The sequence below is a fragment of the Euprymna scolopes genome, chromosome 37 (genome assembly GCF_053919585.1).
Source record: "Euprymna scolopes isolate OS-2025 chromosome 37, ASM5391958v1, whole genome shotgun sequence".
Taxonomy (NCBI): Eukaryota; Metazoa; Mollusca; class Cephalopoda; order Sepiida; family Sepiolidae; genus Euprymna; species Euprymna scolopes.
In genome coordinates, this window is record NC_136518.1 from 60960892 (window position 1) to 60974324 (window position 13433).

The following is a 13433-nucleotide window of genomic DNA, read 5'->3' on the forward strand; positions in this document are numbered from 1 at the left end:
CACTGTTGTAGATTTTCCAAAAGTCACGGGTTCTTAATTTCTGTGCTTCGATGCGTTTGTTGGTGGTTTCAGTAAATTCTCTCTTAGCTGTCGCTATTTCTTTCTTACAGTTATTTCTGGCTTCTATATACTTCTGTCTGTTTGCACTGGACTTATGTCGGTTAAATTTGCGGTACGCATGCTGTCTTTGCGCGATGGCAGCTGCACAAGTTGAAGTAAACCATTGGGGAGAGTGTGGCTTGTTATAAAACTTCCACTTGGGAACATGTGCTTCAATTGCTGTTTTGAACCATTCAGTGGTCTCAGGTGCGCACTGTTCAGCAGGAAGTGAGTAGATATTTCGCCATGAGGTGTCTCTGATGAGATCCCTGATGGCTTCCCAGTCAGCCTTTTTATAATATCTTGTTGTTTTGAATAATGGCTCTTCCGTTTTGGCTCTATAGTTTAGTGCAATTTCAACTATTATCACTACATTATCAGCATTTCCAAGTGGGCTGTGGGCATTCATAACGCAATCATCGGGGACTGTGGTCAGAAACAGATCTTACAGTGATGTGTGTTGTTCTTGCTGGTCAGGGAAGCGGGTTGGAAACGTAACCGTCTGTGATAGGGAATGAGATATAGAGAAGTTATGTGTTGTGCTACCAGCTGCGTCTGTGTAAGTAGAAAATCCAAGCCAGTTGTTGTGGTGGAGATTGAAGTCGCCAAATACATGCACTTGTGCGCTAGTGTCGAGGGAAAGTGCTGTATCTATGCTGTCAGAGACTTTGTTTAAGGTACAGTCCTGGGTCGAGGGAGAGTGGTAGAGAAAATAAGAGTAACTAATGTTATGTTGCATGTTAAGTCTAAAGCATATAAAGGCTTGATCGTCAGATTCTAGTTTTGTTTCTCTAGTCAAGTGGAGGGTATTTCGAATATAGACTCCAAGCCTGTGCATATGTCTGTCAGAGTCCTTACGGCAGAGTGAGAGATATCCGGGAATATTAAAGTAGTTAGAAGGTATGGAGGAGTGTAGGTTAGTTTCACTTAGTGCTAAGATATCCTGAGGTGTTTGTTAGGAGAAATGCTTCAACGTCATTTAAATTAGTTCTAAGCCCACGGATGTTTATAAATGCAAGCATCAAGGAAGGAGGCACTGGTTTTGTTTGAGTTTTGTCCTGGTTTAAGCGTAATTTTAAATTGTACTATCATGGTTTTGTTATTTTGTAGAGTTTCAGTTTTGGTAGGGGTGCGGAACAAGTGGTTATGCAGAATACTAGACATGCAATACAAGTAGATCATCAGCTGACCCTTCGCCCTTCGAGTATTCCGAATTTTACTGGGTTTATATAATTCAGTAATCGTTCATATACCAATAAATCACAGAAATAAGGTAGCGGATATTTTTGTAAATAAACAAAGCATATTTCCGGATACGAAACTAACATAGAATCGAAACGATTTAGCTTAGTTGATATAGCCAGATTATAAAAATAAAAATAATTAAAAAAAAAAAAAGTTAAATTAAATAAAGAAATATAGAAATCTAATTTAAGAAATCAACGAATAGTATTAATAAAACATATTAAATGGTTATAGGTAATTAGTGGTAACATCGTATGATAGTTTTCAAAATATTGATACGAAAATAGGTAGATATATAAATATTTAAAAAAATTACCTTTCAAGGACGCGACAGAGTAAAATAGTTTCGCTTGTTTTCTTTTCCTTTTAAGGGAAATGTTTTCCATTAATTTTCTATTGTTAAAGTGTATTTTATTTAATAAGTCTGAAGAAAGGCTGTCCATGTGAAAATTTTCAAACGCCATAATGTTTGAATTTGTCCAAATGGTCTTGAAACAATTTTAACTAACAATGAAATACACTTTTTGTTGCTATCAGTCCATTCTCTTGGTCGTGGTTTTTGTTAAAACTATATATATATATATATATATATATATATATATATATATATATATATATATATATATATATATATATATATTCTCGATTAATTATTATCCAATACATAGTAATCATTTCCAAAGTTATAAAACATGTCTTGGATATCATCCGCTAGAGTCGAACGTTTAGCGGTCCAGCCTTGGTCCTTATTTATCTCTCTAGCGTCCGTTCGGTCTGAGCTACCCACAAATGTATAATGAAAGGTTAACAACAGAAAAGTGTAAATTGTGGAATTTAGAGGTGGTGGCGGCAGTAGATCTTTATTCTTTTCATTTGTTAAACGACGCCGGGTCACATCGTAAAAATTTACTGATTTCTGTATAGCCGTTTAAAGAATAATAAAAACAAACAAATGAAATGTTCGAAGGTTTCTAGGGGTAAATAACCCTAATTTTTTTTAATCGCTGTTGCAATAGTAATTCCAAATAATTTTAAATTAAATATGTTATCAATGTGATTATTGTTTAAAATTATTAAATAACAATTTTAAATAGAGCATTAAAACAATTCTCTCACTAGAAACATTAAGATACCGCTATTTAATAAATCGATTTTTCTTAATGTAATATGCAAATAACATGATCTCTTAATTGTATAGTTTGCAAGAATCATACTATATATATAAATAAATGAAAGAGTAAAGTAAGGAAGCTTTTGTATATATTAATTAAATTATGAACAAACAAACAGACAGGAATACGAATTTATATATATCGATATATATATATTTATCTTACACACATTATATATATATATATATATATATATATATATATATATTATATATATATATTATGACAGTTTCTTATCGTTGAACACTTTCAGTTGAATTAAAGTTGGTCAATTTAGCTCTTATGCATACATCATCGTATAACGATTAGAACACTGTCTGACTGACGTAAATGAACATTTATAAAAAATTAAGATGTTTAAATTCAACGTTATTTCACGCGGTTAATGGTAGCCGAATGGATTAGGTCTCCGCTAATCGAGCCAGAGATGTCTCGTGCTGCGGGGTTCAAATCGTTCGACTGGTATTAATCGTGACACCCTGCACTGAAGATTCTCGAAAGGATGAAACACTACTGTCTGTAGGTATTTAATTATTATAGTAAGAAAATAATTATATATATATATATATATATATATATATATATATATATATATATATATATATATATATATATAATGTGTGTGTGTGTGAGAGAGAGAGAGACTGTTTGTTATATTTTTTGTTTATCTAGAGGCATTCACACGCAAACTTTAAAAGAACATTTGAAAATGTAAACGATACAGTTTATGTGATAAATGCAATATATAATATATAAATATGACATATAATATATAAATGTAATATATATGTAAAACTATGCTGTTCTATTTGTGTGCGTATATTTCATTTCAATTTTCCCGATCATTACACATTCCTAGCGACGGAGCAGCCAGTCGTGTAAATCTAGTTTATAGTTCACAGCTTTCCCTTCATTTACAACGGATACAATTATATGGATAGGTTTTGCATATCTTCTGTAGAAACTAGACAATTTAGTTTTCGAAGATAAGCACTTTTCATTTAATTATTTTTGTTTATTTATTTTCTTGTGTCACGTCTAATAAAAACAAGGACGTACACTATTTGTTATTATACTAAATATGAGTGAATCAACGTTTGTTTCCCCAAGACCTTTTCGTATATTTATACCTTGTGCTATCAGGTTCTTTGAAGATATCGGCTTCCTAACTTTAACGTACCAAACATTGATGTTATTGTTTTTTCCCCTTTCCCTTTGCAAAACTCAATCATGTTCTTCAAAACCAACAACAAAAACATAATTATTTTTGTTAAAATGTTTTTGGGTACTAATGAGGGTATGGCCCCAATAATTTCGACGATCTGATTTATAACTACGGTTAGGACAATCAACCAATGAGAGGTCTCCAAAATCATTATAAAAATATCGAATTTTTGGATTCATGTCAGTTCGCTGTCAACCTCCATCTTGAACGACTGAACCACTGCTGACCGCATTGATTCTTTGCTGATCTAATGCCGCCATCTTTATTCTAAAGAATTACTTAACACTCGAGATCGTAACTGCATTGATCCTTCGCCGATTTGATTTACTACCGCCATCTTTTTCCAACATAATGGCTCAACATTAACAATTTTCTACAAAACAACCAAACTATACACCTTGAATAAATATTTTAACATATAGAGAACACGAAGCGTAAAATCTTTAGGTAAAATGAACGAACTCTAAAAGGGGTTGACATGCCGTAAAACAAAACCACCAAAGAAAAGAATGAAAAACCATGAATAAATACTTGATGATAAAAAGGATTTGAACATCAAACTTTTTTATGTCCAAAATTACTGGGCTTGGCATTAAATAACATGAAAAGGGTTGATAAGTCGTAAAACAAAACAAGCAAACCAAACATCATTAATAAATATTTGAAGATATAAACAGTTGAAGCAGAAAATATTTTTTTTCACAAAATAACTAGATTTGAGATTAAATTACCTGAAAAGCGTTGATATGCTGTAAAAGAACAACTACAAAAATAAAAAGAGACATGTCTATATCTAAATAAAGCAATTCATGGAAAAATATATACCCTAATTCATAGGATTGCATTGTGTTTAAAGGAACAGTCTATTTTAATTGTTTTAATTAGTTGTAATTTGTAATTAACTTAACAAGTAATCCATGAGAGATGGGTAATTTGTTCAGTTGATTATAAATTCCAGCTAACTTAGCTATCTCTCTCCTTTATATAAATAATGTAACGAAGCGGTGCACTCTCGTCCTAACATTGTACGTATGGGTGAGAAAATCAGCAGCAGCCATAGTATAGCTGACTAGCGAAAATATTAGCAACAGCAACAGCCATTAAAGCATGTATTCATTTAATGCATGTGTATGAATTCATGTGAGAAAATGTATGCGTATGCGTATGCGTGCATGTGAGAAAATCGGCAGCAGCCTTAGCATAGCTGACTAGCGAACATATTAGCAGCAGCAACAGCCATTAAAGTCTGTATGCAAATTGGCAAGTGTACACCCGCTGACGTCACGGGAAGAAAAAGAGAAAAAGAAAAAAGAGCAGCAGATGGTCAAGCACGAGAAGCAAGTTGTGTGCTAGGCAAGATAGATGTGTGAAATCGAGAGCGAGAAAGTGCTGGCTATGACCGGCGTGAGATGGCGGGAAAAGAGACTTTTAAAAAGCACATGCTATATGGCAGATCCTTGTAAAAGACGTGTGTGAAAAAACGTTTGAAATAAAATGAAATGTATTATTTTTTGGAAGAACCACAAATAAATGCATTTCATTTGCATTTAAAACAAATACAGACTCGGATTTTTATTTCTTTTTGTTTGTTTGTTTGTTTGTTTGTTCCTGCGACGGTACCAGACAACGTGTGAGTCCGAGTGGTCTGATATATAACAACGCGGTTAAAGTGTAACGGCCATGTTTCAATAAAACAATAGATGTATGTCTGTGTGAAAATATTTCATCGACAAACTCTTAAACTACAAGTCACAAACACCGAAAGTAAACGAAACAGTAATCATGCACCAATGATGGTTTATCACGAGTCCAATCTTTGTTTGGCTCGATGAATAACACGTACAGAAATATGTCAGCAAGTTGAAATCCAAAATCTTCGTTTCAACATACCGAAATACATCTATTAGTTTTATGCATGCGCAAATTCAATCATATGTAGAAGTAGTTTAATTTTAAATCCTTCTTATCTATTTGTCAGGTTAGCGCAAACAGTAGAGGAACATGGCTGGAGTGTTAAATGAAAGAAGACGGCTGGAGAACTAAATGTTTTTGTAGGTTGGCCCTCTACTAGTTTGTCTATAGTTAATCCATCGCTCTTTAATATTTCTTTATATCTTTGTAAGATAAAGAGTGGCTCTTTTTTCAGTGTGGCGATCTAATTTACACATATGTGTCTGTACACCACAAACACATATCTATCTATCTATCTATATATCTATCTATCTATCTATCTATCTATCTATCTATCTCCTATTATATAAAAGAAACGTTAAAGTTAAATTATGCCAAAGTTCAATTCTTTTGAAAATTGTGATGACGTTATATTGGAAAAAATTCTTATTTCTTATCTCTATCTCTACTTATATATAAAAGGAACTTTGTATGTGTGTGTGTGTGTGTGAGAGAGAGAGAGAGAGAGAGAGAAAGAAAGAAAGAGAGAGGTAGGTAGAGGGAGAGAGTTCCCTATGGATTCCAAAACGGCTGGGCTGATTTTTTTTTTTTAATTTCACGCAAATGTATTTTATGTGTCTGGGAGTGTTCTTACATAGTTTTTGTGTCGGAATGCCTCCGATGAGTATCAATAATCAAAAAATCTGATAAAAAAGGAACAGTCAGATTATGAACAAAGTTAACAGCCTTATGAAACCTAACAACACATGTGCATTTGAAAAGTTTTATCATCACACAAGCAGAAAGGCCAGCTGTATATAATCAACAGTAGGTTCTTTGATAAGACAGGGGCGCGTTCAAAATGAATGTTTCTGTTTAGGGCACAACTGAACGATGATACTTGACTTTTTAATTTTAAACATTTATTCAAGCCATTATACACACAAAAAAAATTATCAAATCAGCAGTAGGCTCTCTTCAGTGCAATGTAGACTACAAAGTATTATGGACTAAATCACTGCAGGGAGGCATGTGAAGCTTCCTCCCTATGCACTGCAGTGTGTTCTTAACTAAAACAGGCAATCAATTGGTTTGATTGAAAAATGGGAGATTTCACCGATTTCAACGACAATAAAAGTATCATTTTTTTGTACTCAGGTTCACCCCTTGCAAAGCATATCGCCACTTGGATAGTAAGGGCTACTATTTGGGGCCAGGTTTTGGAAAGATTAACAAGATATTTGTTTATGCTACATTTAAACTTCTGCATATCAGTACAGCCAGGGAAGCAGGTAGCAGGAAGGGAATTCCAAAGTCTAGCTGTTCGAGGGAAGAAACTATTAGAATAGAAAGCTTTCTGGCATTTAGGGATAACAACAGTGAAGGGGTGAGATTTTGTTTCTTAGCGGGTTTGTCGGGGATATGTATGTCGAGGGGGGTACAAGTGAAACGAGTTCATCAGAACACATTCCATTAACATATTTGTAAAACAGGCACAGTGATGATGTGGAATATTCGTTGATCCTCATTCAATCCCAGACAACGTTGGGTCTCCATGCTAGTCATATATTATAAAGTAGATCGAGTCTGTTTCTCTGATGTTATTAGCTTTTTGAATACAAAGTAGATATTTAATTCTGTTTGACCAACAAATTATGCAAACATCGGTCTGTGCTCTTAAGGAATAAAAATAAAAATTTCGATCGGTTTTATCAGATCTATTTCCATTTTGCTCGGAAATATTTCAAAGACAGACGGAGGAGTTTTCTCTCACTCAGATTTATCTACTGATACTACCACTCATGAATAAACAAATTTTATTTAATAAGAGATCTATTTTTCGTTTACATCAGCACTTTTTTTTTTCACACATGCGTTTTCATTAGCTAATTGGAATTAATTTGCTATAATTTAAACCAATTACTCCCTTTGTTAATGTAGAAAAGAAATAGTAAACAGTACACAAACGAGAAGCAGACGTAAAACTACTCATGGAAGCTATCGAAGGCTATCAAGCATGAATTGAAGAAATATCACCTACATGACATGAGTGCGGGTGTGCTTCAGGGGTCAATTCTAGAGCCTTTATTATTCCTGCTTTTCACAAACGACCTTTCCGATGCAATTGTGCCTGTGATCGATATATTTTCTAATAACATCATGCTCTATTCTTGACATGTAGGCAAACAGAACACACATATCCAAACCAATAGTTGAATTCTAAGAAAATAATTCCTACTCTATCGTAGAAAGGGAGTGGACATCAATGGATGGCTACATTCAATGTTACTAAGACAAACCTCTTTGCTTTAGCAATTATTAGGAAGCTTTTCGACAATCGATTAGCATGGCTAATAGAATTTAACACACCTGAGAGTTTAACATTAAAACTGCGCGGCCTAACATCATGAATTGGAATAATTATATGGAAGATACTACCAAGTATTCTGAAAGGAAGTTGGGCTCCCTTTACCAGACTAGAAGATGCACAGACTGACAATATCCTACATGTCCATGAAGCCGCCATTTGTCGATACAAAGAATTTTGTTGCCACATTTGAGTTGGTGCACCAACCGATAATTTCTCTCTCTTAGACTAGATCAAAGAAAAAAAGAGCCTCTAATGTAGAGGTTCTCAACCAGGGGTAGATTTATCCCTAGGAGTTAAAAAAATTATATAGTCAGCGGTAAATAATTAAAGTACCTGATAATTTAAAAATAATAATTTTTTTTTTTCAGATTGTGTCATGTCTAAAAAATGTAAGACAAATTAACTTCATAATTTTCTATTTAGAAAAGTTTGATTTTCTTTACTTTTGTGATACAGATGTATTAGGTTGGTGCAAAAATAATGTCGTTTTTGGACATGAAAGAGAAATGGAGAAATGCATAAAACCGATAGGAGGAAAGGTTAAGAATGGCTGCTCTAATCTAATAAAACCAATACTGTCTATCAAGCTTCAGCTCCTGTCCCATCACCACAATGTTGCATCCATGTGCTTGTTTTACGATGAAATATGCTTCGACGAACATGCTGTACTCGTGCCCTCTCGTTTCTGATCAGCCAAGTTTCATTTATTATTGCTGTGCTATGTTATTAGATCAGTCCAGACAATCTATATTAGGAAACAAATAGCAAAGTCCGATTGATCAAGGGGAATAACCCTTAAATTTACATAAAAGATACAAACAGAATTGTTTCTCTTACAACTGAAATTGAATTTCTTTTTCTTTTTCTTTATAAGTTAAAAAGAAACAGCTAAACAAATAAGAATTAAAAATTAAAATAGCTTCATACTATCCGGGCAACGGCAGTTAAGTACAGTTAATAAAATATATAATGTGTAACAACATTACCTTAACTCACACACCTACACACACACACACACACACACACACACACACACACACACACACACACACACACACACATATCTCAATCAGCTTGCTTGCAACAATGTTTTATTATTGCTGTGCCATCTTATTGGGAATTTATTTAAAAATTACTTAGTTCAGCCCAGACAATCTATATTAGGAAACAATTTTACCTTACCTTAACAATATATGACTCAATTCAGCTTTCTTGCTTGCGACAGTGAAACCGTCCATCCGGTTTGTCAACTTCCGATATCAAAAATTTGTCTATTTACCTATTTCGTTACACACATAGTTTTATATAAAAATTATTTTAATTTAGTGACAAAATGATACTGTATTATTTAAATTTTACTTGGATAATCCTAAAATAATTTGGCCAAAAAAGAAAAAATAATGGTTAAATAAAAAAATGAAACAAAACAAAAATGAAAATAAAGAACTCCTGGGCAACGTTGGATAGGCACGTCTTGTTATGAATAATAATGGCCCTATCTTGCGATGGATAGTCCTGCTAATATGTATTATATTTCTCTTTGTCTGTCCATTCTACTTATTTTTCAGAAGCTTTTTTTGTGTGAATCTTTGTCATGATAAGATGCAGCGAACTAAGTATTATGGTATCCAATCGATGAATTAATAGGGATTATTCACCAAAATACCATATTTACTCTCACTTTCTCGGAATTTACTAATCCGATCTGACTGAAATTTTGTATGGATCTTTGTTATGATAAGGTGCAGCAAACTAAATATTATGGTATCTGTTCGATGCAGAGTTAGAGATTAATAGTGATTAGTATTTAACAAGGGTGTAACCAGTAATGCTTTTCGTGCTTTTTGAACCTCCTCTTGGAGAAGGCAACCAATTTTTTCCCTTAATTTAAAGCGCCAGTAGGGCAGGCAGAGATAGGCAGGTAGGTATTTGCTTTGCCGTAAATAATTTGTCTGCTAATGGGGGAATTAATGCTTGCGAATCGATGTTTTCTTGCCATTTCATAATAACGCCTCAAAGTTTACGTACCTATAGGTAGGTAAACTTTGCGGGAAATTTTGTAGGGTTTGGTTCCTTTCGTTTTGGTCAGTTTTGTTCAAAATATTTACTAATTAATTTTCAATTTTTTGTACGTAAATGAAACAAAACTTTTTGCATGTTTTGTTTATTTTTCGTTTTGTTTATTTTTCGTACCTACCCATGAAGGAATTTTTCAGAGTCGTATTCGTTTCGTTCCGTTCATAATATTTACTATTTATTTTTTATTTTTTATTTTTTTGCATGAAAACGAAACGAAACTATTGGTTTCGTTTCATTGCATTCATTTTTCGTTTTGCTTCGCACATCTACGTACGTATTTAATTACAACCAGAATGTGGCAAAAGATACCAAAGCTTAAAAAAAAAAAAAAAACTATGAAAGATGCAAAGTTATAATTAAGGCAACCCAAAAATTGCATTTATTGATCAGGTTGAGTAATTTGACAAAGTAATTATAAAAAAAAAAATTATAAATCAATCAAAATATTTAAATTTCACCCCATAAGAACATTCAATGAGCATTAATTGCAACTTTTAGGTTGTCCTAATTATAATAGAAAACAAAAACGAAACGAAACGAAATTTTACTAAAACGAAACGAAACGAACGAAGCATTATATTTTGTAAAATTTTTTGCTACGAAAGTATGGACCTATCCACACCACTATTTGGTCCTTCCTGGCTACGCTCTTGGTATTTAATGCAAATATAAGTACAAATTTAACCGTATTCAACCATCTATTTAGAATAAAGCACTCATTCTATGTCAACAGCCTATAACTTTTGCCACTTTATAACGGGCTAAAAAGTATTTATATATAAACTTCTAAAAACTAAGAATTTGATAAATTATCCTTTTAGCTGCTTGACTACCCCCCTCCTTTCTCAACAGGAGTTTAAAGACTATCAAGTGCACAGCCACGTGTAGTATGTGTAGCTAATATCCTGGCGGGCATAATTTGAAACACGAAGTAGGTGATGAGAGAAAATGGGGAGGGGGGGGGGGAGTAAATGTGTCTTTTTTTTTTTTTTTGTCTCTCTCACTTTTCTGTTTGGAAGGTGAAATTTTGCAAAAAAATAAATAAATAAATAAAAAAAATAAAAAGATGTAGCAATTAAAATTTTCTTTTTTTTTAAACAATTCATTTTTTCCCCCTAGTGATAGGTGCGAATGAGTTCGTTTCAAAAGTAAAACTTTATTTTCTGGCGTCGTTGTGAAAATAAATAAGATACATTTTTTTTTTTTAGATTCAACACTACCCTCGGGTTTAACGTCTGTTTCACACGCTGGCATGTGTTGGACGACTTTTAGAAATTGACTTACAAACTTCCTCTCATGCTTTACTTGATCTACCCCTGTAGGTATGTAGTACATTATGTATTCTTGATGGATCAAATTGAATCAGTTCCCCATCATCATCATCATTATCATCAGAAATAGCAGTAGCAATAACAGTTTAAGGTCTGTTTCACATAATGACATGGTCCTTCGATGGTGAGGCTCCAGCTTGCGGGCTTTGGGGAGTATGGAGCCACCCTTTAATTGCCATTGCTCACTCTTTATCTGTGCCTAAACCTAAACGTAGATCCCATGAACGAAGCTTCTTTCTTAGAACTGCACGCCTATGGAATTGTCTTCCGTTTTCTCTGCTTTCCAGCTGACTACAATATGGTTGTCTTCAAGTCTAACGTAAACAAGTCTTTGGTGAGCCGTTCCATATAAGTTAACAAATTTACCGAATTTCCATTACTAACGATTACTATATTGTCCAATTGTCTACTGTACACTCTTTAACCCTTATCCTCGAGTGGCCTCTTGGCCTTGATAAGTGGTGATGCCTATGTAAAAAAAACAAAAAAAAAAAGAAAAAAGGTCCAATCTAACCCGGAGTTGTAGTACCTGTTAGGGTCCCGACTATGGGTTGAATAGAAACCGACTTGAAAAAAACAAAACAAATATATTCTATTAAAAAATGTTTTCTTCAAAATCACTGGATTCGGCAGTAAATAACTTGAAAAGGGCTGATATGCCGTAAACCAACCAACCAACATTATGACATGCGTTGCTGAGCTTTTAAAATAAACTATAAGTTATAATATTTTAAAATAAATATTAACCATTACTTTCCTACCTACAAACACTAGTGTTTCAAGCTTACACAATCATCAGTGCAGAAAGTGATAATTACTGCTGGTCGGGAGATCTAGTCCCAGTCTCAAAATCACCCTTGACTATGTAGGCTAGCGTCTTACCTTAAGGCCACCGGCAATTAACACAAGAACTGAAGGAAATTAAGTGCCTGTAAATGCCGACTCGACAGGCATACATTGTAAACAGTCAAAAAGTATTCAATGATTGCATTCGTGCTAAAGTTGACTGATTTTTCTTTGATTCTTAAAGGGACATTATAACTATGATATTTTTAAATAAGTACTAACGATTATATATATATATATATATATATATATATATATATATATATATATATATAGTCATCCACATGCAGTACTGTTTCGCAGCTCATCAGTGCGGCTAGACAAGCAACTACCTCAAGCCAGGATCAAGCCCGACCGCCCAAATGACAGTCGGAGCTTTTAACCGTTGCGCTATTTGACTGCTGCTATGAGGGCAGTGAATTACCAATGTTTTGACATTGTCCAAATACCTTAGAAATATATTTTTTAATAATATATACCAATCCTTATTTAAGAAGCTCAATGTAATTACAAAGCAATATAGTGAATAAATGACAAAAAAACTATATTCCAAAATTCATGATGTTGACCATCTTATAATTTATTCCTTTAATTCAGTTGATATTTACAAAGAATTGTAAATGTCAACTGAATGTAAGGAATAAATTATAAGATGGTCAACATAATGAATTTTGGAATATAGTTTTTTGTCATTTATTCACTATATATATATATATATATATATATATATATATATATATATATATATGTATATACATACATATATATTTGTATATTTATACAGTGTGTTGTGTGTGTGTGTGTGTGTGTGTGTGTGTGTGTGTGTGTGTGTGTGTTTGTATATTTTGGCAGCAGGTTATTATTCCGACACGTCTGATTGAACACGACACAGTTATTCTTTTTTTCGATCTTAATGGATAATTTTTTCAATTTGCCGGACGGTCTTTTTAATTTCAGTAGGTAACTTATACAGTATGACGCCCAAAGGTTGGTTTTGGTCATATTCTTCTCGAGCGCTTTCTATCGGTGCATCCGATTATCTTTAGGAGCGATTGTTGTTGTTTTCATTTTCTTTTTCTTTTTCTATGAGGCTTGGTGTAATTATATATTTTTTAACAATTGGTTATAAGGGTGGGTGCCTTTATGAATTACAGGGCACTTTTAAAACAGGAGTA

The 13433-nt window shown here is 33.4% G+C and overlaps 1 protein-coding gene across 3 annotated transcripts in view; it reads left to right on the forward strand.

Moving 5' to 3' along the window:
* Positions 1 to 13433, forward strand: part of LOC145261207 (cilia- and flagella-associated protein 74-like) — a 2330915-nt gene that overhangs the window by 1166088 nt on the left and 1151394 nt on the right. The window lies entirely within an intron of this gene.